Raw genomic sequence first — 27,020 nt, 5'->3', positions numbered from 1 at the left:
CTGCTGGGTGATATACAGACCCAGTACACAGCACTAGTGTGTGGTTATAGTGTTACAGCTCATCATTCTACCACTGCTGGGTGACATACAGACCTAGGACACAGCACTAGTGTGTGGCTATAGTGTTAGAGCTCATCATTCTACCACTGCTGGGTGACATACAGACCTCGGACACAGCACTAGTGTGTGGTTATAGTGTTACATCTCATCATTCTACCACTGCTGGGTGACATAGAGACCTAGGACACAGCACCAGTGTGTGGTTATAGTGTTACAGCTCATCATTCTACCACTGCTGGGTGATATACAGACCTAGGACACAGCACTAGTGTGTGGTTATAGTGTTACAGCTCATCATTCTACCACTGCTGGGTGACATACAGACCTAGGACACAGCACTAGTGTGTGGTTATAGTGTTACAGCTCATCATCCTACCACTGCTGGGTGACATACAGATCTAGGACACAGTACTAGTGTGTGGTTATAGTGTTACAGCTCATCCTACCACTGCTGGGTGACATACAGACCTAGGACACAGCACTAGTGTTTGGTTATAGTGTTACAGCACATTCTACCACTGCTGGGTGACATACAGACCTAGGACACAGCACTAGTGTGTGGTTACAGTGTTACAGCTCTTCATTCTACCACTGCTGGGTGACATACAGACCTAGGACACGGCACTAGTGTGTGGTTATAGTGTTACAGCTCATCATCCTACCACTGCTGGGTGACATACAGACCTAGGTCTCTGCTCTAGTGTGTGGTTACAGTGTTACAGCTCATCATCCTACCACTGCTGGATGACATACAGACCTAGGACACAGCACTAGTGTGTGATCATAGTGTTACAGCTCATCATTCTATCACTGCTGGGTGACATACAGACCTAGGACACAGCACTAGTGTGTGGTTATAGTGTTACAGCTCATCATCCTACCACTGCTGGGTGACATACAGACCTAGGACACAGCACTAGTGTGTGGTTATAGTGTTACAGCTCATCATTCTACCACTGCTGGGTGACATACAGACCTAGGACACAGCACTAGTGTGTGGTTATAGTGTTACATCTCATCATGCTACCACTGCTGGGTGACATACAGACCTAGGACACGGCACTAGTGTGTGGTTATATTGTTACAGCTCATCATCCTACCACTGCTGGGTGACATACAGACCTAGGACACGGCACTAGTGTGTGGTTATAGTGTTACAGCTCATCATTCTACCACTGCTGGGTGACATACAGACCTAGGACACGGCACTAGTGTGTGGTTATAGTGTTACAGCTCATCATTCTACCACTGCTGGGTGACATACAGACCTAGGACACGGCACTATTGTGTGGTTATAGTGTTACAGCTCATCATCCTACCACTGCTGGGTGATATACAGACCCAGTACACAGCACTAGTGTGTGGTTATAGTGTTACAGCTCATCATTCTACCACTGCTGGGTGACATACAGACCTAGGACACAGCACTAGTGTGTGGCTATAGTGTTAGAGCTCATCATTCTACCACTGCTGGGTGACATACAGACCTCGGACACAGCACTAGTGTGTGGTTATAGTGTTACATCTCATCATTCTACCACTGCTGGGTGACATAGAGACCTAGGACACAGCACTAGTGTGTGGTTATAGTGTTACAGCTCATCATTCTACCACTGCTGGGTGATATACAGACCTAGGACACAGCACTAGTGTGTGGTTATAGTGTTACAGCTCATCATTCTACCACTGCTGGGTGACATACAGACCTAGGACACAGCACTAGTGTGTGGTTATAGTGTTACATCTCATCATCCTACCACTGCTGGGTGATATACAGACCCAGGACACAGCACTAGTGTGTGGTTATAGTGTTACAGCTCATCATCCTACCACTGCTGGGTGACAAACAGACCTAGGACACAGCACTAGTGTGTGGCTATAGTGTTACATCTCATCATTGTACCACTGCTGGGTGACATACAGACCTAGGACACAGCACTAGTGTGTGGTTATAGTGTTACAGCTCATCATTCTACCACTGCTGGGTGACTTACAGACCTAGGACACAGCACTAGTGTGTGGTTATAGTGTTACAGCTCATCATTCTACAACTGCTGGGTGACATACAGACCTAGGACACAGCACTAGTGTGTGGTTATAGTGTTACAGCTCATCATCCTACCACTGCTGGGTGACATACAGATCTAGGACACAGTACTAGTGTGTGGTTATAGTGTTACAGCTCATCCTACCACTGCTGGGTGACATACAGACCTAGGACACAGCACTAGTGTGTGGTTATAGTGTTACAGCTCATCATTCTACCACTGCTGGGTGACATACAGACCTAGGACACAGCACTAGTGTTTGGTTATAGTGTTACAGCACATTCTACCACTGCTGGGTGACATACAGACCTAGGACACAGCACTAGTGTGTGGTTACAGTGTTACAGCTCTTCATTCTACCACTGCTGGGTGACATACAGACCTAGGACACGGCACTAGTGTGTGGTTATAGTGTTACAGCTCATCATCCTACCACTGCTGGGTGACATACAGACCTAGGTCTCTGCTCTAGTGTGTGGTTATAGTGTTACAGCTCATCATCCTACCACTGCTGGGTGACATACAGACCTAGGACACAGCACTAGTGTGTGGTTACAGTGTTACAGCTCATCATCCTACCACTGCTGGGTGATATACAGACCTAGGACACAGCACTAGTGTGTGGTTATAGTGTTACAGCTCATCATCCTACCACTGCTGGGTGACATACAGACCTAGGACACAGCACTAGTGTGTGGTTATAGTGTTACATCTCATCATGCTACCACTGCTGGGTGATATACAGACCTAGGACACAGCACTAGTGTGTGGTTATAGTGTTACAGCTCATCATCCTACCACTGCTGGGTGACATACAGACCTAGGACACAGCACTAGTGTGTGGTTATAGTGTTACAGCTCATCATTCTACCACTGCTGGGTGACATACAGACCTAGGACACAGCACTAGTGTGTGGTTATAGTGTTACAGCTCATCATCCTACCACTGCTGGGTGACATACAGACCTAGGACACAGCACTAGTGTGTGGTTATAGTGTTACAGCTCATCATCCTACCACTGCTGGGTGACATACAGACCTAGGACACAGCACTAGTGTGTGGTTATAGTGTTACAGCTCATCATCCTACCACTGCTGGGTGACATACAGACCTAGGACACAGCACTAGTGTGTGGTTATAGTGTTACAGCTCATCATTCTACCACTGCTGGGTGACTTACAGACCTAGGACACAGCACTAGTGTGTGGTTATAGTGTTACAGCTCATCATTCTACCACTGCTGGGTGACATACAGACCTTGGACACAGCACTAGTGTGTGGCTATAGTGTTACAGCTCATCATTCTACCCCTGCTGGGTGACATACAGACCTAGGACACAGCACCAGTGTGTGGTTATAGTGTTACACTACATCATCCTACCACTGCTGGGTGACACACAGACCTAGGACACAGTACTAGTGTGTGGTTATAGTGTTACAGCTCATCCTACCACTGCTGGGTGACATACAGACCTAGGACACAGCACTAGTGTGTGGTTATAATGTTACAGCTCATCATTCTACCACTGCTGGGTGACATACAGACCTAGGACACAGCACTAGTGTGTGGTCATAGTGTTACAGCTCATCATTCTACCACTGCTGGGTGATATACAGACCTTGGACACAGCACTAGTGTGTGGTTATAGTGTTACAGCTCATCATTCTACCACTGCTGGGTGACATACAGACCTAGGACACAGCACTAGTATGTGGTTATAGTGTTACAGCTCATCTTCCTACCTCTGCTGGGTGACATACAGACCTAGGACACAGCACTAGTGTGTGGCTATAGTGTTACAGCTCATCATTCTACCACTGCTGGGTGACATACAGACCTAGGACACAGCACTAGTGTGTGGTTATAGTGTTACATCTCATCATTCTACCACTGCTGGCTGACATACAGACCTAGGACACAGCACTAGTGTGTGGTTATAGTGTTACAGCTCATTATTCTACCACTGCTGGGTGATATACAGACCTAGGACACAGCACTAGTGTGTGGTTATAGTGTTACAGCTCATCATTCTACCACTGCTGGGTGACATACAGACCTAGGACACAGCACTATTGTGTGGTTATAGTGTTGTAGCTATACAGATCTAGGACACAGTACTAGTGTGTGGTTATAGTGTTACAGCTCTTCCTACCACTGCTGGGTGACATACAGACGTAGGACACAGCACTAGTGTGTGGTTATAGTGTTACAGCTCATCATTCTACCACTGCTGGGTGACATACAGACCTAGGACACAGCACTAGTGTTTGGTTATAGTGTTACAGCACATTCTACCACTGCTGGGTGACATACAGACCTAGGACACAACACTAGTGTGTGGTTACAGTGTTACAGCTCATCATTCTACCACTGCTGGGTGACATACAGACCTAGGACACGGCACTAGTGTGTGGTTATAGTGTTACAGCTCATCATCCTACCACTGCTGGGTGACATACAGACCTAGGTCTCTGCACTAGTGTGTGGTTATAGTGTTACAGCTCATCATCCTACCACTGCTGGGTGACATACAGACCTAGGACACAGCACTAGTGTGTGGTTATTGTGTTACAGCTCATCATCCTACCACTGCTGGGTGACATACAGACCTAGGACACAGCACTAGTGTGTGGTTATTGTGTTACAGCTCATCATTCTACCACTGCTGGGTGACATACAGACCTAGGACACAGCACTAGTGTGTGGTTATAGTGTTACAGCTCATCATCCTACCACTGCTGGGTGACATACAGACCTAGGACACAGCACTAGTGTGTGGTTATAGTGTTACAGCTCATCATTCAACCACTGCTGGGTGACATACAGACCTAGGACACAGCACTAGTGTGTGGTTATAGTGTTACATCTCATCATTCTACCACTGCTGGGTGACATACAGACCTTGGACACAGCACTAGTGTGTGATTATAGTGTTACAGCTCATCATTCTACCACTGCTGGGTGACATACAGACCTAGGACACAGCACTAGTGTGTGGTTATAGTGTTACAGCTCATCTTCCTACCTCTGCTGGGTGACATACAGACCTAGGACACAGCACTAGTGTGTGATTATAGTGTTACAGCTCATCATTCTACCACTGCTGGGTGACATACAGACCTAGGACACAGCACTAGTGTGTGGTTATAGTGTTACAGCTCATCATTCTACCACTGCTGGGTGACATACAGACCTAGGACACAGCACTAGTGTGTGGTTATAGTGTTACATCTCATCATCCTACCACTGCTGGGTGATATACAGACCCAGGACACAGCACTAGTGTGTGGTTATAGTGTTACAGCTCATCATTCTACCACTGCTGGGTGACATACAGACCTAGGACACAGCACTAGTGTGTGGCTATAGTGTTACATCTCATCATTCTACCACTGCTGGGTGACATACAGACCTAGGACACAGCACTAGTGTGTGGCTATAGTGTTACATCTCATCATTCTACCACTGCTGGGTGACATACAGACCTAGGACACAGCACTAGTGTGTGGTTATAGTGTTACAGCTCATCATCCTACCACTGCTGGGTGACATACAGATCTAGGACACAGTACTAGTGTGTGGTTATAGTGTTACAGCTCATCCTACCACTGCTGGGTGACATACAGACCTAGGACACAGCACTAGTGTGTGGTTATAGTGTTACAGCTCATCATTCTACCACTGCTGGGTGACATACAGACCTAGGTCTCTGCTCTAGTGTGTGGTTATAGTGTTACAGCTCATCATCCTACCACTGCTGGGTGACATACAGACCTAGGACACAGCACTAGTGTGTGGTTACAGTGTTACAGCTCATCATCCTACCACTGCTGGGTGATATACAGACCTAGGACACAGCACTAGTGTGTGGTTATAGTGTTACAGCTCATCATCCTACCACTGCTGGGTGACATACAGACCTAGGACACAGCACTAGTGTGTGGTTATAGTGTTACATCTCATCATACTACCACTGCTGGGTGATATACAGACCTAGGACACAGCACTAGTGTGTGATTATAGTGTTACAGCTCATTCTACCACTGCTGGGTGACATACAGACCTAGGACACAGCACTAGTGTGTGGTTATAGTGTTACAGCTCATCATCCTACCACTGCTGGGTGACATACAGACCTAGGACACAGCACTAGTGTGTGGTTATAGTGTTACAGCTCATCATTCTACCACTGCTGGGTGACATACAGACCTAGGACACAGCACTAGTGTGTGGTTATAGTGTTACAGCTCATCATCCTACCACTGCTGGGTGACATACAGACCTAGGACACAGCACTAGTGTGTGGTTATAGTGTTACAGCTCATCATCCTACCACTGCTGGGTGACATACAGACCTAGGACACAGCACTAGTGTGTGGTTATAGTGTTACAGCTCATCATCCTACCACTGCTGGGTGACATACAGACCTAGGACACAGCACTAGTGTGTGGTTATAGTGTTACAGCTCATCATTCTACCACTGCTGGGTGACTTACAGACCTAGGACACAGCACTAGTGTGTGGTTATAGTGTTACAGCTCATCATTCTACCACTGCTGGGTGACATACAGACCTTGGACACAGCACTAGTGTGTGGCTATAGTGTTACAGCTCATCATTCTACCCCTGCTGGGTGACATACAGACCTAGGACACAGCACCAGTGTGTGGTTATAGTGTTACACTACATCATCCTACCACTGCTGGGTGACACACAGACCTAGGACACAGTACTAGTGTGTGGTTATAGTGTTACAGCTCATCCTACCACTGCTGGGTGACATACAGACCTAGGACACAGCACTAGTGTGTGGTTATAGTGTTACAGCTCATCATTCTACCACTGCTGGGTGACATACAGACCTAGGACACAGCACTAGTGTTTGGTTATAGTGTTACAGCACATTCTACCACTGCTGGGTGACATACAGACCTAGGACACAGCACTAGTGTGTGGTTACAGTGTTACAGCTCTTCATTCTACCACTGCTGGTTGACATACAGACCTAGGACACGGCACTAGTGTGTGGTTATAGTGTTACAGCTCATCATCCTACCACTGCTGGGTGACATACAGACCTAGGTCTCTGCACTAGTGTGTGGTTACAGTGTTACAGCTCATCATCCTACCACTGCTGGGTGACATACAGACCTAGGACACAGCACTAGTGTGTGGTTATAGTGTTACAGCTCATCATCCTACCATTGCTGGGTGACATACAGACCTAGGACACGGCACTAGTGTGTGGTTATAGTGTTACAGCTCATCATTCTACCACTGCTGGGTGACATACAGACCTAGGACACGGCACTAGTGTGTGGTCATAGTGTTACAGCTCATCATCCTACCACTGCTAGGTGACATACAGACCTAGGAGACGGCACTAGTGTGTGGTCATAGTGTTACAGCTCATCATCCTACCACTGCTGGGTGACATACAGACCTAGGACACGGCACTAGTGTGTGGTTATAGTGTTACAGCTCATCATTCTACCACTGCTGGGTGACACACAGACCTAGGACACGGCACTAGTGTGTGGTTATAGTGTTACAGCTCATCATTCTTCCACTGCTGGGTGACACACAGACCTAGGACATGGCACTAGTGTGTGGTTATAGTGTTACAGCTCATCATTCTACCACTGCTGGGTGACACACAGACCTAGGACACGGCACTAGTGTGTGGTTATAGTGTTACAGCTCATCATCCTACCACTGCTGGGTGACATACAGACCTTGGACACAGCACTAGTGTGTGGTTATAGTGTTACAGCTCATCATTCTACCACTGCTGGGTGACATACAGACCTAGGACACAGCACTAGTATGTGGTTATAGTGTTACAGCTCATCTTCCTACCTCTGCTGGGTGACATACAGACCTAGGACACAGCACTAGTGTGTGGCTATAGTGTTACAGCTCATCATTCTACCACTGCTGGGTGACATACAGACCTAGGACACAGCACTAGTGTGTGGTTATAGTGTTACATCTCATCATTCTACCACTGCTGGGTGACATACAGACCTAGGACACAGCACTAGTGTGTGGTTATAGTGTTACAGCTCATTATTCTACCACTGCTGGGTGATATACAGACCTAGGACACAGCACTAGTGTGTGGTTATAGTGTTACAGCTCATCATTCTACCACTGCTGGGTGACATACAGACCTAGGACACAGCACTATTGTGTGGTTATAGTGTTGTAGCTCATCATCCTACCACTGCTGGGTGACATACAGATCTAGGACACAGTACTAGTGTGTGGTTATAGTGTTACAGCTCTTCCTACCACTGCTGGGTGACATACAGACGTAGGACACAGCACTAGTGTGTGGTTATAGTGTTACAGCTCATCATTCTACCACTGCTGGGTGACATACAGACCTAGGACACAGCACTAGTGTTTGGTTATAGTGTTACAGCACATTCTACCACTGCTGGGTGACATACAGACCTAGGACACAACACTAGTGTGTGGTTACAGTGTTACAGCTCATCATTCTACCACTGCTGGGTGACATACAGACCTAGGACACGGCACTAGTGTGTGGTTATAGTGTTACAGCTCATCATCCTACCACTGCTGGGTGACATACAGACCTAGGTCTCTGCACTAGTGTGTGGTTATAGTGTTACAGCTCATCATCCTACCACTGCTGGGTGACATACAGACCTAGGACACAGCACTAGTGTGTGGTTATTGTGTTACAGCTCATCATCCTACCACTGCTGGGTGACATACAGACCTAGGACACAGCACTAGTGTGTGGTTATTGTGTTACAGCTCATCATTCTACCACTGCTGGGTGACATACAGACCTAGGACACAGCACTAGTGTGTGGTCATAGTGTTACAGCTCATCATTCTACCACTGCTGGGTGACATACAGACCTAGTCACAGCACTAGTGTGTGGTCATAGTGTTACAGCTCATCATTCTACCATTGCTGGGTGACATACAGACCTAGGACACAGCACTAGTGTGTGGTTATAGTGTTACATCTCATCATTCTACCACTGCTGGGTGATATACAGACCTAGGACACAGCACTAGTGTGTGATTATAGTGTTACAGCTCATTCTACCACTGCTGAGTGACATACAGACCTAGGACACAGCACTAGTGTGTGGTTATAGTGTTACAGCTCATCATCCTACCACTGCTGGGTGACATACAGACCTAGGACACAGCACTAGTGTGTGGTTATAGTGTTACAGCTCATCATTCTACCACTGCTGGGTGACATACAGACCTAGGACACAGCACTAGTGTGTGGTTATAGTGTTACAGCTCCTCATCCTACCACTGCTGGGTGACATACAGACCTAGGACACAGCACTAGTGTGTGGTTATAGTGTTACAGCTCATCATCCTACCACTGCTGGGTGACATACAGACCTAGGACACAGCACTAGTGTGTGGTTATAGTGTTACAGCTCATCATTCTACCACTGCTGGGTGACATACAGACCTAGGACACAGCACTAGTGTGTGATTATAGTTTTACAGCTCATCATCCTACCACTGCTGGGTGACACACAGACCTAGGACACAGCACTAGTGTGTGGTTCCAATGTTACAGCTCATCATCCAACCACTGCTGGGTGACACACAGACCTAGGACACAGCACTAGTGTGTGGTTACAGTGTTACAGCTCATCATTCTACCACTGCTGGGTGACACACAGACCTAGGACACAGCACTAGTGTGTGGTTACAGTGTTACAGCTCATCATTCTACCACTGCTGGGTGACATACAGACCTAGGATACAGCACTAGTGTGTGGTTATAGTGTTACAGCACATCATTCTACCACTGCTGGGTGACATACAGACCTAGGACACAGCACTAGTGTGTGGTTATAGTGTTACAGCTGATCATTCTACCACTGCTGGGTGACATACAGACCTAGGACACAGCACTAGTGTGTGGTTATAGTGTTACATCTCATCATTCTACCACTGCTGGGTGACATACAGACCTTGGACACAGCACTAGTGTGTGATTATAGTGTTACAGCTCATCATTCTACCACTGCTGGGTGACATACAGACCTAGGACACAGCACTAGTGTCTGGTTATAGTGTTACAGCTCATCTTTCTACCTCTGCTGGGTGACATACAGACCTAGGACACAGCACTAGTGTGTGATTATAGTGTTACAGCTCATCATTCTACCACTGCTGGGTGACATACAGACCTAGGACACAGCACTAGTGTGTGGTTATAGTGTTACAGCTCATCATTCTACCACTGCTGGTTGACATACAGACCTAGGACACAGCACTAGTGTGTGGTTATAGTGTTACAGCTCATCATCCTACCACTGCTGGGTGATATACAGACCCAGTACACAGCACTAGTGTGTGGTTATAGTGTTACAGCTCATCATTCTACCACTGCTGGGTGACATACAGACCTAGGACACAGCACTAGTGTGTGGCTATAGTGTTAGAGCTCATCATTCTACCACTGCTGGGTGACATACAGACCTCGGACACAGCACTAGTGTGTGGTTATAGTGTTACATCTCATCATTCTACCACTGCTGGGTGACATAGAGACCTAGGACACAGCACTAGTGTGTGGTTATAGTGTTACAGCTCATCATTCTACCACTGCTGGGTGATATACAGACCTAGGACAAAGCACTAGTGTGTGGTTATAGTGTTACAGCTCATCATTCTACCACTGCTGGGTGACATACAGACCTAGGACACAGCACTAGTGTGTGGTTATAGTGTTACAGCTCATCATCCTACCACTGCTGGGTGACATACAGATCTAGGACACAGTACTAGTGTGTGGTTATAGTGTTACAGCTCATCCTACCACTGCTGGGTGACATACAGACCTAGGACACAGCACTAGTGTTTGGTTATAGTGTTACAGCACATTCTACCACTGCTGGGTGACATACAGACCTAGGACACAGCACTAGTGTGTGGTTACAGTGTTACAGCTCTTCATTCTACCACTGCTGGGTGACATACAGACCTAGGACACGGCACTAGTGTGTGGTTATAGTGTTACAGCTCATCATCCTACCACTGCTGGGTGACATACAGACCTAGGTCTCTGCTCTAGTGTGTGGTTACAGTGTTACAGCTCATCATCCTACCACTGCTGGATGACATACAGACCTAGGACACAGCACTAGTGTGTGATCATAGTGTTACAGCTCATCATTCTATCACTGCTGGGTGACATACAGACCTAGGACACAGCACTAGTGTGTGGTTATAGTGTTACAGCTCATCATCCTACCACTGCTGGGTGACATACAGACCTAGGACACAGCACTAGTGTGTGGTTATAGTGTTACAGCTCATCATTCTACCACTGCTGGGTGACATACAGACCTAGGACACAGCACTAGTGTGTGGTTATAGTGTTACATCTCATCATGCTACCACTGCTGGGTGACATACAGACCTAGGACACGGCACTAGTGTGTGGTTATATTGTTACAGCTCATCATCCTACCACTGCTGGGTGACATACAGACCTAGGACACGGCACTAGTGTGTGGTTATAGTGTTACAGCTCATCATTCTACCACTGCTGGGTGACATACAGACCTAGGACACGGCACTAGTGTGTGGTTATAGTGTTACAGCTCATCATTCTACCACTGCTGGGTGACATACAGACCTAGGACACGGCACTATTGTGTGGTTATAGTGTTACAGCTCATCATCCTACCACTGCTGGGTGATATACAGACCCAGTACACAGCACTAGTGTGTGGTTATAGTGTTACAGCTCATCATTCTACCACTGCTGGGTGACATACAGACCTAGGACACAGCACTAGTGTGTGGCTATAGTGTTAGAGCTCATCATTCTACCACTGCTGGGTGACATACAGACCTCGGACACAGCACTAGTGTGTGGTTATAGTGTTACATCTCATCATTCTACCACTGCTGGGTGACATAGAGACCTAGGACACAGCACTAGTGTGTGGTTATAGTGTTACAGCTCATCATTCTACCACTGCTGGGTGACATACAGACCTAGGACACAGCACTAGTGTGTGGTCATAGTGTTACAGCTCATCATTCTATCACTGCTGGGTGACATACAGACCTAGGACACAGCACTAGTGTGTGGTTATAGTGTTACATCTCATCATGCTACCACTGCTGGGTGACATACAGACCTAGGACACGGCACTAGTGTGTGGTTATATTGTTACAGCTCATCATCCTACCACTGCTGGGTGACATACAGACCTAGGACACGGCACTAGTGTGTGGTTATAGTGTTACAGCTCATCATTCTACCACTGCTGGGTGACATACAGACCTAGGACACGGCACTAGTGTGTGGTTATAGTGTTACAGCTCATCATTCTACCACTGCTTGGTGACATACAGACCTAGGACACGGCACTATTGTGTGGTTATAGTGTTACAGCTCATCATTCTACCACTGCTGGGTGACATACAGACCTAGGACACAGCACTAGTGTGTGGTTATAGTGTTACAGCTCATCATTCTACCACTGCTGGGTGACATACAGACCTTGGACACAGCACTAGTGTGTGGTTATAGTGTTACAGCTCATCTTCCTACCACTGCTGGGTGACATACAGACCTAGGACACAGCACTAGTGTGTGGTTATAGTGTTACAGCTCATCATCCTACCACTGCTGGGTGACATACAGACCTAGGACGCTGCACTAGTGTGTGGTTATAGTGTTACAGCTCATCATCCTACCACTGCTGGGTGACATACAGACCTAGGACACAGCACTAGTGTGTGGTTATAGTGTTACAGCTCATCATTCTACCACTGCTGGGTGACATACAGACCTAGGACACAGCACTAGTGTGTGGTTATAGTGTTACAGCTCATCATTCTACCACTGCTGGGTGACATACAGACCTAGGACACAGCACTAGTGTGTGGTTATAGTGTTACAGCTCATCATCCTACCACTGCTGGGTGATATACAGACCCAGGACACAGCACTAGTGTGTGGTTATAGTGTTACACTCATCATCCTACCACTGCTGGGTGAGATACAGACCTAGGACACAGCACTAGTGTGTGATTATAGTGTTACAGCTCATCATTCTACCACTGCTGGGTGACATACAGACCTAGGACACAGCACTAGTGTGTGGTTATAGTGTTACAGCTCATCATTCTACCCCTGCTGGGTGACATACAGACCTAGGACACAGCACTAGTGTGTGGTTATAGTGTTACACTACATCATCCTACCACTGCTGGGTGACACACAGACCTAGGACACAGCACTAGTGTGTGGTTATAGTGTTACAGCTCATCATTCTACCACTGCTGGGTGACACGCAGACCTAGGACACAGCACTAGTGTGTGGGTATAGTGTTACAGCTCATCATTCTACCACTGCTGGGTGACATGCAGACCTAGGACACAGCACTAGTGTGTGGTTATAGTGTTACAGCACATCATTCTACCACTGCTGGGTGACATACAGACCTAGGACACAGCACTAGTGTGTGGTTATAGTGTTACAGCTCATCATTCTACCACTGCTGGGTGACATACAGACCTAGGACACAGCACTAGTGTGTGGTTACAGTGTTACAGCTCATCATTCTACCACTGCTGGGTGATATACAGACCTAGGACACAGCACTAGTGTGTGGTTATAGTGTTACAGCTCATCATCCTACCCCTGCTGGGTGACATACAGACCTAGGACACAGCACTAGTGTGTGGTTATAGTGTTACAGCTCATCATTCTACCCCTGCTGGGTGATATACAGACCTAGGACACAGCACTAGTGTGTGGTTATAGTGTTACAGCTCATCATTCTACCACTGCTGGGTGATATACAGACCTAGGACACAGCATTAGTGTGTGGTTATAGTGTTACAGCTCATTCTACCACTGCTGGGTGACATACAGACCTAGGACACAGCACTAGTGTGTGGTTATAGTGTTACAGCTCATCATCCTACCACTGCTGGGTGACATACAGACCTAGGACACAGCACTAGTGTGTGATTATAGTGTTACAGCTCATCATTCTACCACTGCTGGGTGACATACAGACCTAGGACACAGTACTAGTGTGTGGTTATAGTGTTACAGCTCATCATCCTACCACTGCTGGGTGACATACAGACCTAGGACACAGCACTAGTGTATGGTTATAGTGTTACAGCTCATCATTCTACCACTGCTGGGTGACATACAGACCTAGGACACAGCACTAGTGTGTGGTTATAGTGTTACAGCTCATCATTCTACCACTGCTGGGTGACATACAGACCTAGGACACAGCATTAGTGTGTGGTTATAGTGTTACATCTCATCATTCTACCACTGCTGGGTGACATACAGACCTAGGACACAGCACTAGTGTGTGGTTATAGTGTTACAGCTCATCATTCTACCACTGCTGGGTGACATACAGACCTAGGACACAGCACATCATTCTACCACTGCTGGGTGACATACAGACCTAGGACACAGCACTAGGAGGACTATACATTGTGTTACATGTACAGGTGTATGATTACATTAGTCAGTGAGTAGAAGCTTATCGCCATCTCTATACACGGTGACATTGTGTGTGATTGTACATATAACAATATTATTACTGAATTGGACCCTATAACACTCTGGTTTAGTAACACGTATTGTACAAGGTGGTACAGTGTCAGGGTGACAGTGACATTGGTCTGTCTCGCAGTTGCTGTCTGTAGTGATATCTGAGATATTTAGTCTTTATCAATTTTTATTGCATATTATATTTTATTGTGCGCTCAGTAACACCTAAATGTTTTTGTAATTAATAAATCATATACTTATATATTATTGTCTTTGTTGTGTGTATATGTAGTGACACCCCTATTGGCGATTGTTTATATCACTTTTTTAGGTAATCCAGAATTATTGCATTTACTAACACAGGTCTGTGATTCCGCAATGAACGCAGGTCTGCTCACGCACGCACCCGGCCACTGTGATATGTTACTGACCCCAAACGCAATGCATCCGCGCCACGATAACCAGATGTCCCGGATCACTAATGCCGCCCATTTCTGTTTACTGACATCCGCAATACCCCGCAGGAAAGGGAAAACATCGGTAACATGGAGAACCATCTGTCCCATACACACAATAGTACCTGACCTCACTCACATAACAATACCCCGCAGGACAGGGAAACCATCGGTAACATGGAGAACCATCGGTCCCATACACACAATAGTGTCTGACCTGACTCACATAACAATACCCCGCAGGACAGGGAAACATCGGTAACATGGAGAACCATCGGTCCTATACACACAATAGTGTCTGACCTCACTCACATAACAATACCCCGCAGGACAGGTAAAACATCGGTAACATGGAGAACCATCTGTCCCATACACACAATAGTACCTGACCTCACTCACATAACAATACCCCGCAGGACAGGGAAAACATCGGTAACATGGAGAACCATCGGTCCCATACACACAATAGTGTCTGACCTGACTCACATAACAATACCCCGCAGGACAGGGAAACATCGGTAACATGGAAAACCATCGGTCCCATACACACAATAGTGTCTGACCTCACTCACATAACAATACCCCGCAGGACCGGGAAACATCGGTAACATGGAGAACCATCTGTCCCATACACACAATAGTACCTGACCTCACTCACATAACAATACCCCGCAGGACAGGGAAAACATCGGTAACATGGAGAACCATCGGTCCCATACACACAATAGTGTCTGACCTGACTCACATAACAATACCCCGCAGGACAGGGAAACATCGGTAACATGGAGAACCATCGGTCCCATACACACAATAGTGTCTGACCTCACTCACATAACAATACCCCGCAGGAAAGGGAAAACATCGGTAACATGGAGAACCATCTGTCCCATACACACAATAGTACCTGACCTCACTCACATAACAATACCCCGCAGGACCGGGAAAACATCGGTAACATGGAGAACCATCGGTCCCATACACACAATAGTGTCTGACCTCACTCACATAACAATACCCCGCAGGACAGGGAAAACATCAGTAACATGGAGAACCATCTGTCCCATACACACAATAGTGTCTGACCTCACTCACATAACAATACCCTGCAGGACAGGGAAAACATCGGTAACATGGAGAACCATCGGCCCCATACACACAATAGCGTCTGACCTCACATAACAATACCCCGCAGGACAGGGAAAACATCAGTAGATGGAGAACCATCGGCTCCATACTCACAATAGCGTCTGACCTCACATAACAATACCCCGCAGGACAGGGTAAACATCAGTAACATGGAGAACCATCGGCCCCATACACACAATAGTGTCTGACCTCACTCACATAACAATACCCCGCAGGACAGGGAAAACATCGGTAAAATGGAGAACCATCTGTCCCATACACACAATAGTGTCTGACCTCACTCACATAACAATACCCCGCAGGACAGGGAAAACATCGGTAACATGGAGAACCATCTGTCCATACACACAATAGTGTGTATGGATAACAATACCCCGCAGGAAAGGGAAACATCGGTAACATGGAGAACCATCGGCCCAATACACACAATATTGTCTGATCTCACTCACATAACAATACCCCGCAGGACAGGGAAACATCGGTAACGCGGAGAACCATCTGTCCCATACACACAATAGTGTCTGACCTCACTCACATAACAATACCCCGCAGGACAGGGAAAACATCGGTAACATGGAGATCCATCTGTCCCATACACACAATAGTGTCTGACCTCACTCACATAACAATACCCCGCAGGACAGGGAAACATCGGTAACGCGGAGAACCATCTGTCCCATACACACAATAGTGTCTGACCTCACTCACATAACAATACTCCGCAGGACAGGGAAAACATCGGTAAAATGGAGAACCATCTGTCCCATACACACAATAGTGTCTGACCTCACATAACAATACCCCGCAGGACAGGAAAACATCGGTAACATGGAGAACCATCTGTCCCATACACACAATAGTGTCTGACCTCACTCACATAATAATACCCCGCAGGACAGGAAAACATCGGTAACATTGAGAACCATCTGTCCCATACACACAGTAGTGTCTGACCTCACTCACATAACAATACTCCGCAGGACAGGGAAAACATCGGTAAAATGGAGAACCATCTGTCCCCATACACACAATAGTGTCTGACCTCACATAACAATACCCCGCAGGACAGGAAAACATCGGTAACATGGAGAACCATCTGTCCCATACACACAATAGTGTCTGACCTCACTCACATAATAATACCCCGCAGGACAGGAAAACATCGGTAACATGGAGAACCATCTGTCCCATACACACAATAGTGTCTGACCTCACTCACATAATAATACCCCGCAGGACAGGAAAACATCGGTAACATGGAGAACCATCTGTCCCATACACACAATAGTGTCTGACCTCACATAACAATACCCCGCAGGACAGGAAAACATCGGTAACATGGAGAACCATCTGTCCCCATACACACAATAGTGTCTGACCTCACTCACATAACAATACCCCGCAGGACAGGGAAACATCAGTAACATGGAGAACCATCTGTCCCATATACACAATAGTGTCTGACCTCACTCACATAACAATACCCCGCAGTACAGGGAAAACATCGGTAACATGGAGAACCATCTGTCCATACACACAATAGTGTGTATGGATAACAATACCCCGCAGGAAAGGGAAACATCGGTAACATGGAGAACCATCGGCCTAATACACACAATATTGTCTGACCTCACTCACATAACAATACCCCGCAGGACAGGGAAACATCGGTAACGCGGAGAACCATCTGTCCCATACACACAATAGTGTCTGACCTCACTCACATAACAATACCCCGCAGGACAGGGAAAACATCGGTAACATGGAGAACCATCTGTCCCATACACACAATAGTGTCTGACCTCACTCACATAACAATACTCCGCAGGACAGGGAAAACATCGGTAAAAAGGAGAACCATCTGTCCCATACACACAATAGTGTCTGACCTCACATAACAATACCCCGCAGGACAGGAAAACATCGGTAACATGGAGAACCATCTGTCCCATACACACAATAGTGTCTGACCTCACTCACATAATAATACCCTGCAGGACAGGAAAACATCGGTAACATTGAGAACCATCTGTCCCATACACACAATAGTGTCTGACCTCACTCACATAACAATACTCCGCAGGACAGGGAAAACATCGGTAAAATGGAGAACCATCTGTCCCATACACACAATAGTGTCTGACCTCACATAACAATACCCCGCAGGACAGGAAAACATCGGTAACATGGAGAACCATCTGTCCCATAAACACAATAGTGTCTGACCTCACTCACATAATAATACCCCGCAGGACAGGAAAACATCGGTAACATGGAGAACCATCTGTCCCATACACACAATAGTGTCTGACCTCACTCACATAATAATACCCTGCAGGACAGGAAAACATCGGTAACATGGAGAACCATCTGTCCCATGCACACAATAGTGTCTGACCTCACATAACAATACCCCGCAGGACAGGAAAACATCGGTAACATGGAGAACCATCTGTCCCCATACACACAATAGTGTCTGACCTCACTCACATAACAATACCCCGCAGGACAGGGAAACATCAGTAACATGGAGAACCATCTGTCCCATATACACAATAGTGTCTGACCTCACTCACATAACAATACCCCGCAGGACAGGGAAAACCGCAGTAACATGGAGAACCATTGTCCCATACACACAATAGTGTCTGACCTCACTCACATAACAATAACCCCGCAGGACAGGGAAAACATCGGTAACATGGAGAAACATCGTCCCATACACACAATCGTGTCTGACCTCACTCAAATAACAATACCCCGCAGGACAGGGAAAACCTCAGTAACATGGAGAACCATTGTCCCATACACACAATAGTGTCTGACCTCATTCACATAACAATAACCCCGCAGGACAGCGAAAACATCGGTAACATGGAGAACCATCTGTCCTATACACACAATAGTGTCTGACTTGACCTCACTCACATAACAATACCCCGCAGGATAGGGAAAACACGTAACATGGAGAACCATCGGCCCCATACACACAATTGTGTCTGACCTCACTCACATAACAATATCGTGCAGGACGGAAAACATCAGTAACATGGAGAACCATCGGATGCATTAGCACAATAGTGTCTGACCTCACATAACAATACCCTGCAGGACAGCGAAAACATCGGTAACATGGAGAACCATCGGTCCCATATACACAAGTATCTGACCTCTCTCACATAACAATACCCTGCAGGACAGGGAAACATCGGTAACATGGAGAACCATCTGTCCTATACACACAATAGTGTCTGACCTCACTCACATAACAATATCCCGCAGGACAGGGAAAACATCGGTAACATGGAGAACCATCGGCCCCATACACACAGTAGTGTCTGACCTCGCTCACATAACAATACCCTGCAGGACAGGGAAAACATCGGTAACATGGAGAACCATCGGACCCATACACACAATAGTGTCTGACCTCACATAACAATACCCCGCAGGACAGGGAAAACATAGCTGCTGTGAGTGTGACCCTGTGTATGTGTGAGAGCTGCTGTGAGTGGACCGTACGTATATGTGAGAGCTGCTGTGAGTGTGACCCTATGTATGTGTTAGAGCTGTTGTGAGTGTGACTCTGTGTATGTGTGAGAGCTGCTGTGAGTGTGACCCTGTGTATGTGTGAGAGCTGCTGTGAGTGTTACCCTTTGTATGTGTGACAGCTGCTGTGAGTGTGACCCTGTATATGTGTGACAGCTGCTGTGAGTAACCCTGTGTATGTGTTAGAACTGGTGTGAGTGTGAGAGCTGTTGTGAGTGTGACCCTGTGTATGTGTTAGAGGCTGCTGTGAGTGTGACCCTGTGTATGTGTGAGAGCTGCTGTGAGTGTGACCCTGTGTATATGTGAGAGCTGCTGTGAGTGTGACTGTGTATGTGTGATAGCTGCAGTGAGTGTGACCGTGTGTATGTGAGAGCTGCTGTGAGTGTGACCCTGTGTATATGTGAGAGCTGCTGTGAGTGTGACCCTGTGTATGTGAGAGCTGCTGTGAGTGTGACCCTATGTATGTGTGATAGCTGCTGTTAGTGTGAGAGCTGCTGTGAGTGTGACCCTGTGTACGTGTGAGAGCTGCTGTGAGTGTGACCCTGTGTATGTGTGAGAGCTGCTGTGAGTGTGACCCTGTGTATGTGTGAGAGCTGCTGTGAGTGTGACCCTGTCTATGTGTGAGAGCTGCTGTGAGTGTGACCTTCTGTATGTGTGAGAGCAGCTGTGAATGTGACCCTGTGTATATGTGAGAGCTGCTTTGAGTGTGACCCTGTGTATGTGTGATAGCTGCTGTGAGTGTGACCCTGTGTATGTGTGATAGCTGCTGTGAGTGTGACCCTGTGTATGTGTGAGAGATGCTGTGAGTGTGACTCTGTGTAAGTGTGATAGCTGCTGTGAGTAACCCTGTGTATGTGTGAGAGCTGCTTTGAGTGTGACCCTGTGTATGTGTAAGATGCTGTGAGTGTGACCCTGTGTATGTGTGTTAGCTGCTGTGAGTGTGACTTTCTGTATGTGTGAGAGCTGCTGTGAGTGTGACCCTGTGTATATGTGAGAGCTGCTGTGAGTGTGACCCTGTGTATGTGTGAGAGCTGCTGTGAGTGTGACCTTCTGTATTTGTGAGAGCTGCTGTGAGTGTGACCCTGTGTATGTGTGAGAGCTGCTGACTGTGACCCTGTGTATGTGTGAGAGCTTCCGTGAGTGTGACCCTGTGTATGTGTGTTAGCTGCTGTGTGTGTGACCTTCTGTATGTGTGAGAGCAGCTGTGAGTGTGACCCTGTGTATTAGTGAGACCTGCTGTGAGTGTGACCCTGTGTATATGTGAGAGCTGCTGTAACTGTGACCCTGTGTATGTGTGAGCTGCTGTGAGTGTGACCCTGTGTATGTGTGAGAGCTGCTGTGAGTATGACCCTGTGTATGTGTGAGAGCTGCTGTGAGTGTGACCCTGTGTATGTGTGAGAGCTTCCGTGAGTGTGACCCTGTGTATGTGTGACAGCTGCTGTGAGTGTGACCCTGTGAATGTGTGAGAGCTGCTGTGAGTGTGACCCTGTGTATGTGTGAGAGCTGCCGTGAGTGTGACCCTGTGTATGTGTGAGAGCTTCCGTGAGTGTGACCCTGTGTATGTGTGAGAGCTGCAGTGAGTGTGACCCTGTGTATGTGTGAGAGCTGCCGTGAGTGTGACCCTGTGTAGGTGTGAGAGCTGCCGTGAGTGTGAACCTGTGTATGTGTGAGAGCTGCTGTGTGTGTGACCCTTTGTATATGTGAGAGCTGCTGTGTGTGTGACCCTGTGTATGTGTGAGAGCTGCTGTATGTGTGACCCTGTGTATGTGTGAGAGCTGCTGTGAGTGTGTTTGAGAGGCTGCTGTGAGTGTGACCCTATGTATGTGTGAGAGCTGCTGTGAGTGTGACCCTGTGTATGTGTGAGAGCTGCTGTGACTGTGACCCTGTGAAAGTGTGAGAGCTGCCGTGAGTGTGAACCTGTGTATATGTGAGAGCTGCTGTGTGGGTGACCCTTTGTATGTGTGTGAGGCTGCTGTGAGTATGACCCTATGTATGTGTGAGAGCTGCCGTGAGTGTGACCCTGTGTATGTGTGAGAGCTGCCGTGTGTGACCCTGTGTATGTGTGAGAAGCTGCCCTGAGTGTAACACTGTGTATGTGTGAGAGCTGCTGTGAGTGTGTATGAGAGGCTGCTGTGAGTGTGACCCTGTGTATGTGTGAGAGCTGCTGTCAGTGTGACCCTATGTATGTGTGAGAGCTACTGTGAGTGTGACCCTGTGTATGTGTGAGAGCTGCTGTCAGTGTGACCCTATGTATGTGTGAGAGCTGCCGTGAGTGTGACCCTGTGTATGTGTGAGAGCTGCCGTGTGTGACCCTGTGTATGTGTGAGAGCTGCCGTGAGTGTGACCCTGTGTATGTATGAGAGCTGCTGTGAGTGTGACCCTGTGTATGTGTGAGAGCTGCTATGAGTGTGACCCTGTGTATGTGTGAGAGGCTGCTGTGAGTGTGACCCTGTGTATGTGTGAGAGCTGCTGTGAGTGTGACCCTGTGTATGTGTGAGAGCTGCTGTGAGTGTGACCTTCTGTATGTGTGAGAGCTGCTGTGAATGTGACCCTGTGTATGTGTGAGAGCTGCTGTCAGTGTGACCCTGTGTATGTATGAGAGCTGCTGTGAGTGTGGTTCTGTGTATGTGTGAGAGCTGCTGTGAGTGTGACCCTGTGTATGTGTGAGACGCTGCTGTGAGTGTGACCCTGTGTATGTGTGAGAGCTGCTGTGAGTGTGATCCTGTGTAGGTGTGAGAGCTGCCGTGAGTGTGAACCTGTGTAGGTGTGAGAGCTGCTGTGAGTGTGACCCTGTGTATGTGTGAGAGCTGCTGTGAGTGTGACCCTGTGTATGTGTGAGAGCTGCTGTGAGTGTTACCCTTTGTATGTGTGACAGCTGCTGTGAGTGTGACCCTGTATATGTGTGAGAAAAGCTGTGAGTGTGACCCTGTGTATGTGTTAGAACTGGTGTGAGTGTGAGAGCTGTTGTGAGTGTGACCCTGTGTATGTGTTAGAGGCTGCTGTGAGTGTGACCCTGTGTATGTGTGAGAGGCTGCTGCTGTGAGTGTGACCCTGTGTATGTGTGAGAGCTGCTGTGAGTGTGACCCTGTGTATATGTGAGAGCTGCTGTGAGTGTGACTGTGTATGTGTGATAGCTGCAGTGAGTGTGACCGTGTGTATGTGAGAGCTGCTGTGAGTGTGACCCTGTGTATGTGTGAGAGGCTGCTGCTGTGAGTGTGACCCTGTGTATATGTGAGAGCTGCTGTGAGTGTGACCCTGTGTATGTGAGAGCTGCTGTGAGTGTGACCCTATGTATGTGTGATAGCTGCTGTTAGTGTGAGAGCTGCTGTGAGTGTGACCCTGTGTACATGTGAGAGCTGCTGTGAGTGTGTTTGAGAGGCTGCTGTGAGTGTGACCCTGTGTATGTGTGAGAGCTGCTGTCAGTGTGACCCTATGTATGTGTGAGAGCTACTGTGAGTGTGACCCTGTGTATGTGTGAGAGCTGCTGTCAGTGTGACCCTATGTATGTGTGAGAGCTGCCGTGAGTGTGACCCTGTGTATGTGTGAGAGCTGCCGTGTGTGACCCTGTGTATGTGTGAGAGCTGCCGTGAGTGTGACCCTGTGTATGTATGAGAGCTGCTGTGAGTGTGACCCTGTGTATGTGTGAGAGCTGCTATGAGTGTGACCCTGTGTATGTGTGAGAGGCTGCTGTGAGTGTGACCCTGTGTATGTGTGAGAGCTGCTGTGAGTGTGACCCTGTGTATGTGTGAGAGCTGCTGTGAGTGTGACCTTCTGTATGTGTGAGAGCTGCTGTGAATGTGACCCTGTGTATGTGTGAGAGCTGCTGTCAGTGTGACCCTGTGTATGTATGAGAGCTGCTGTGAGTGTGGTTCTGTGTATGTGTGAGAGCTGCTGTGAGTGTGACCCTGTGTATGTGTGAGACGCTGCTGTGAGTGTGACCCTGTGTATGTGTGAGAGCTGCTGTGAGTGTGATCCTGTGTAGGTGTGAGAGCTGCCGTGAGTGTGAACCTGTGTAGGTGTGAGAGCTGCTGTGAGTGTGACCCTGTGTATGTGTGAGAGCTGCTGTGAGTGTGACCCTGTGTATGTGTGAGAGCTGCTGTGAGTGTTACCCTTTGTATGTGTGACAGCTGCTGTGAGTGTGACCCTGTATATGTGTGAGAAAAGCTGTGAGTGTGACCCTGTGTATGTGTTAGAACTGGTGTGAGTGTGAGAGCTGTTGTGAGTGTGACCCTGTGTATGTGTTAGAGGCTGCTGTGAGTGTGACCCTGTGTATGTGTGAGAGGCTGCTGCTGTGAGTGTGACCCTGTGTATGTGTGAGAGCTGCTGTGAGTGTGACCCTGTGTATATGTGAGAGCTGCTGTGAGTGTGACTGTGTATGTGTGATAGCTGCAGTGAGTGTGACCGTGTGTATGTGAGAGCTGCTGTGAGTGTGACCCTGTGTATGTGTGAGAGGCTGCTGCTGTGAGTGTGACCCTGTGTATATGTGAGAGCTGCTGTGAGTGTGACCCTGTGTATGTGAGAGCTGCTGTGAGTGTGACCCTATGTATGTGTGATAGCTGCTGTTAGTGTGAGAGCTGCTGTGAGTGTGACCCTGTGTACGTGTGAGAGCTGCTGTGAGTGTGACCCTGTGTATGTGTGAGAGCTGCTGTGAGTGTGACCCTGTGTATGTGTGAGAGCTGCTGTGAGTGTGACCTTCTGTATGTGTGAGAGCTGCTGTGAGTGTGACCCTGTGTATGTGTGAGAGCTGCTGTGAGTGTGACCCTGTGTATGTGTGAGAGCTGCTGTGAGTGTGACCTTCTGTATGTGTGAGAGCTGCTTTGAGTGTGACCCTGTGTATGTGTGAGAGCTGCTGTGAGTGTGACCCTGTGTATGTGTGAGAGCTGCTGTGAGTGTGACCCTGTGTATATGTGAGAGATGCTGTGAGTGTGACCCTGTGTATGTGTGATAGCTGCTGTGAGTGTGACCCTGTGTATGTGTGATAGCTGCTGTGAGTGTGACCCTGTGTATGTGTGAGAGATGCTGTGAGTGTGACTCTGTGTATGTGTGATAGCTGCTGTGAGTAACCCTGTGTATGTGTGAGAGCTGCTTTGAGTGTGACCCTGTGTATGTGTAAGATGCTGTGAGTGTGACCCTGTGTATGTGTGAGAGCTGCTGTGAGTATGACCCTGTGTATGTGTGAGAGCTGCTGTGAGTGTGACCCTGTGTATGTGTGAGAGCTGCTGTGAGTGTGACCCTGTGTATGTGTGAGAGCTGCTGTGAGTGTGACCCTGTGTATGTTTGAGAGCTTCCGTGAGTGTGACCCTGTGTATGTGTGAGAGCTGCTGTGAGTGTGACCCTGTGTATGTGTGAGAGCTGCTGTGAGTGTGACCCTGTGTAGGTGTGAGAGCTGCCGTGAGTGTGAACCTGTGTATGTGTGAGAGCTGCTGTGTGTGTGACCCTTTGTATATGTGAGAGCTGCTGTGTGTGTGACCCTGTGTATGTGTGACAGCTGCTGTGAGTGTGACACTGTGTATGTGTGAGAGCTGCTGTGAGTGTGTTTGAGAGGCTGCTGTGAGTGTGACCCTATGTATGTGTGAGAGCTGCTGTGAGTGTGACCCTGTGTATGTGTGAGAGCTGCTGTGAGTGTGACCCTGTGTAGGTGTGAGAGCTGCCGTGAGTGTGAACCTGTGTATATGTGAGAGCTGCTGTGTGTGTGACCCTTTGTATGTGTGTGAGGCTGCTGTGAGTATGACCCTGTGTATGTGTGAGAAGCTGCCCTGAGTGTAACACTGTGTATGTGTGAGAGCTGCTGTGAGTGTGTTTGAGAGGCTGCTGTGAGTGTGACCCTATGTATGTGTGAGAGCTGCTGTGAGTGTGACCCTGTGTATGTGTGAGAGCTGCTGTCAGTGTGACCCTATGTATGTGTGAGAGCTGCCGTGAGTGTGACCCTGTGTATGTGTGAGAGCTGCCGTGAGTGTGACCCTGTGTATTTGTGAGAGCTGCCGTGAGTGTGACCCTGTGTATGTATGAGAGCTGCTGTGAGTGTGACCCTGTGTATGTGTGAGAGCTGCTATGAGTGTGACCCTGTGTATGTGTGAGAGGCTGCTGTGAGTGTGACCCTGTGTATGTGTGAGAGCTGCTGTGAGTGTGTCCCTGTGTATGTGTGAGAGCTGCTGTGAGTGTGAGAGCTGCTGTGAGTGTGACCCTGTGTATGTGTGAGAGCTGCTGTCAGTGTGACCCTGTGTATGTATGAGAGCTGCTGTGAGTGTGGTTCTGTGTATGTGTGAGAGCTGCTGTGAGTGTGACCCTGTGTATGTGTGAGACGCTGCTGTGAGTGTGACCCTGTGTATGTGTGAGAGCTGCTGTGAGTGTGACCCTGTGTAGGTGTGAGAGCTGCCGTGAGTGTGAACCTGTGTAGGTGTGAGAGCTGCTGTGAGTGTGACCCTGTGTAGGTGTGAGAGCTGCTGTGAGTGTGACCCTGTGTATGTGTGACAGCTGCTGTGAGTGTGACCGTATGTATTTGTGAGAGCTGCTGTGAGTGTGTCCCTGTGTATGTGTGAGAGCTGCTGTTAGTGTGTTTGAGAGGCTGCTGTGAGTGTGACCATATGTATGTGTGAAAGCTGCTGTGAGTGTGACCCTGTGTATGTGTGAGAGCTGCTGCGTGTGTGACCCTGTGTATGTGTGAGAGCTGTTGTGAACGTGACCCTATGGATGTGTGAGAGCTGCTGTGAGTGTGACCGTATGTATTTGTGAGAGCTGCTGTGAGTGTGTTCCTGTGTATGTGTGAGAGCTGCTGTTAGTGTGTTTGAGAGGCTGCTGTGAGTGTGACCCTATGTATGTGTGAGAGCTGCTGTGAGTGTGACCCTGTGTATGTGTGAGAGCTGCCGTGAGTGTGACCCTATGTATGTGTGAGAGCTGCCGTGAGTGTGACCCTGTGTATGTGTGAGAGCTGCTGTGAGTGTGACCCTGTGTATGTGTGAGAGCTGCTGTGAGTGTGACCCTGTGTATGTGTGAGAGGCTGCTGTGAGTGTGACCCTGTGTATGTGTGAGAGCTGCTGTCAGTGTGACCCTGTGTATGTGTGAGAGCTGCTGTGAGTGTGGTTCTGTGTATGTGTGAGAGGCTGCTGTAAGTGTGACCCTGTGTATGTGTGAGAGCTGCTGTGAGTGTGACCCTGTGTGTGTGTGAGAGCTGCTGTAAGAGTGACCCTGTGTAT

This window comes from Taudactylus pleione, unplaced genomic scaffold (genome assembly GCF_031769625.1).
Source record: "Taudactylus pleione unplaced genomic scaffold, aTauple2 ptg000285l, whole genome shotgun sequence".
NCBI classification, from domain to species: Eukaryota; Metazoa; Chordata; class Amphibia; order Anura; family Myobatrachidae; genus Taudactylus; species Taudactylus pleione.
The sequence above is the reverse complement of the archived record's forward strand: the minus strand, read 5'-3'. Positions refer to the sequence as shown.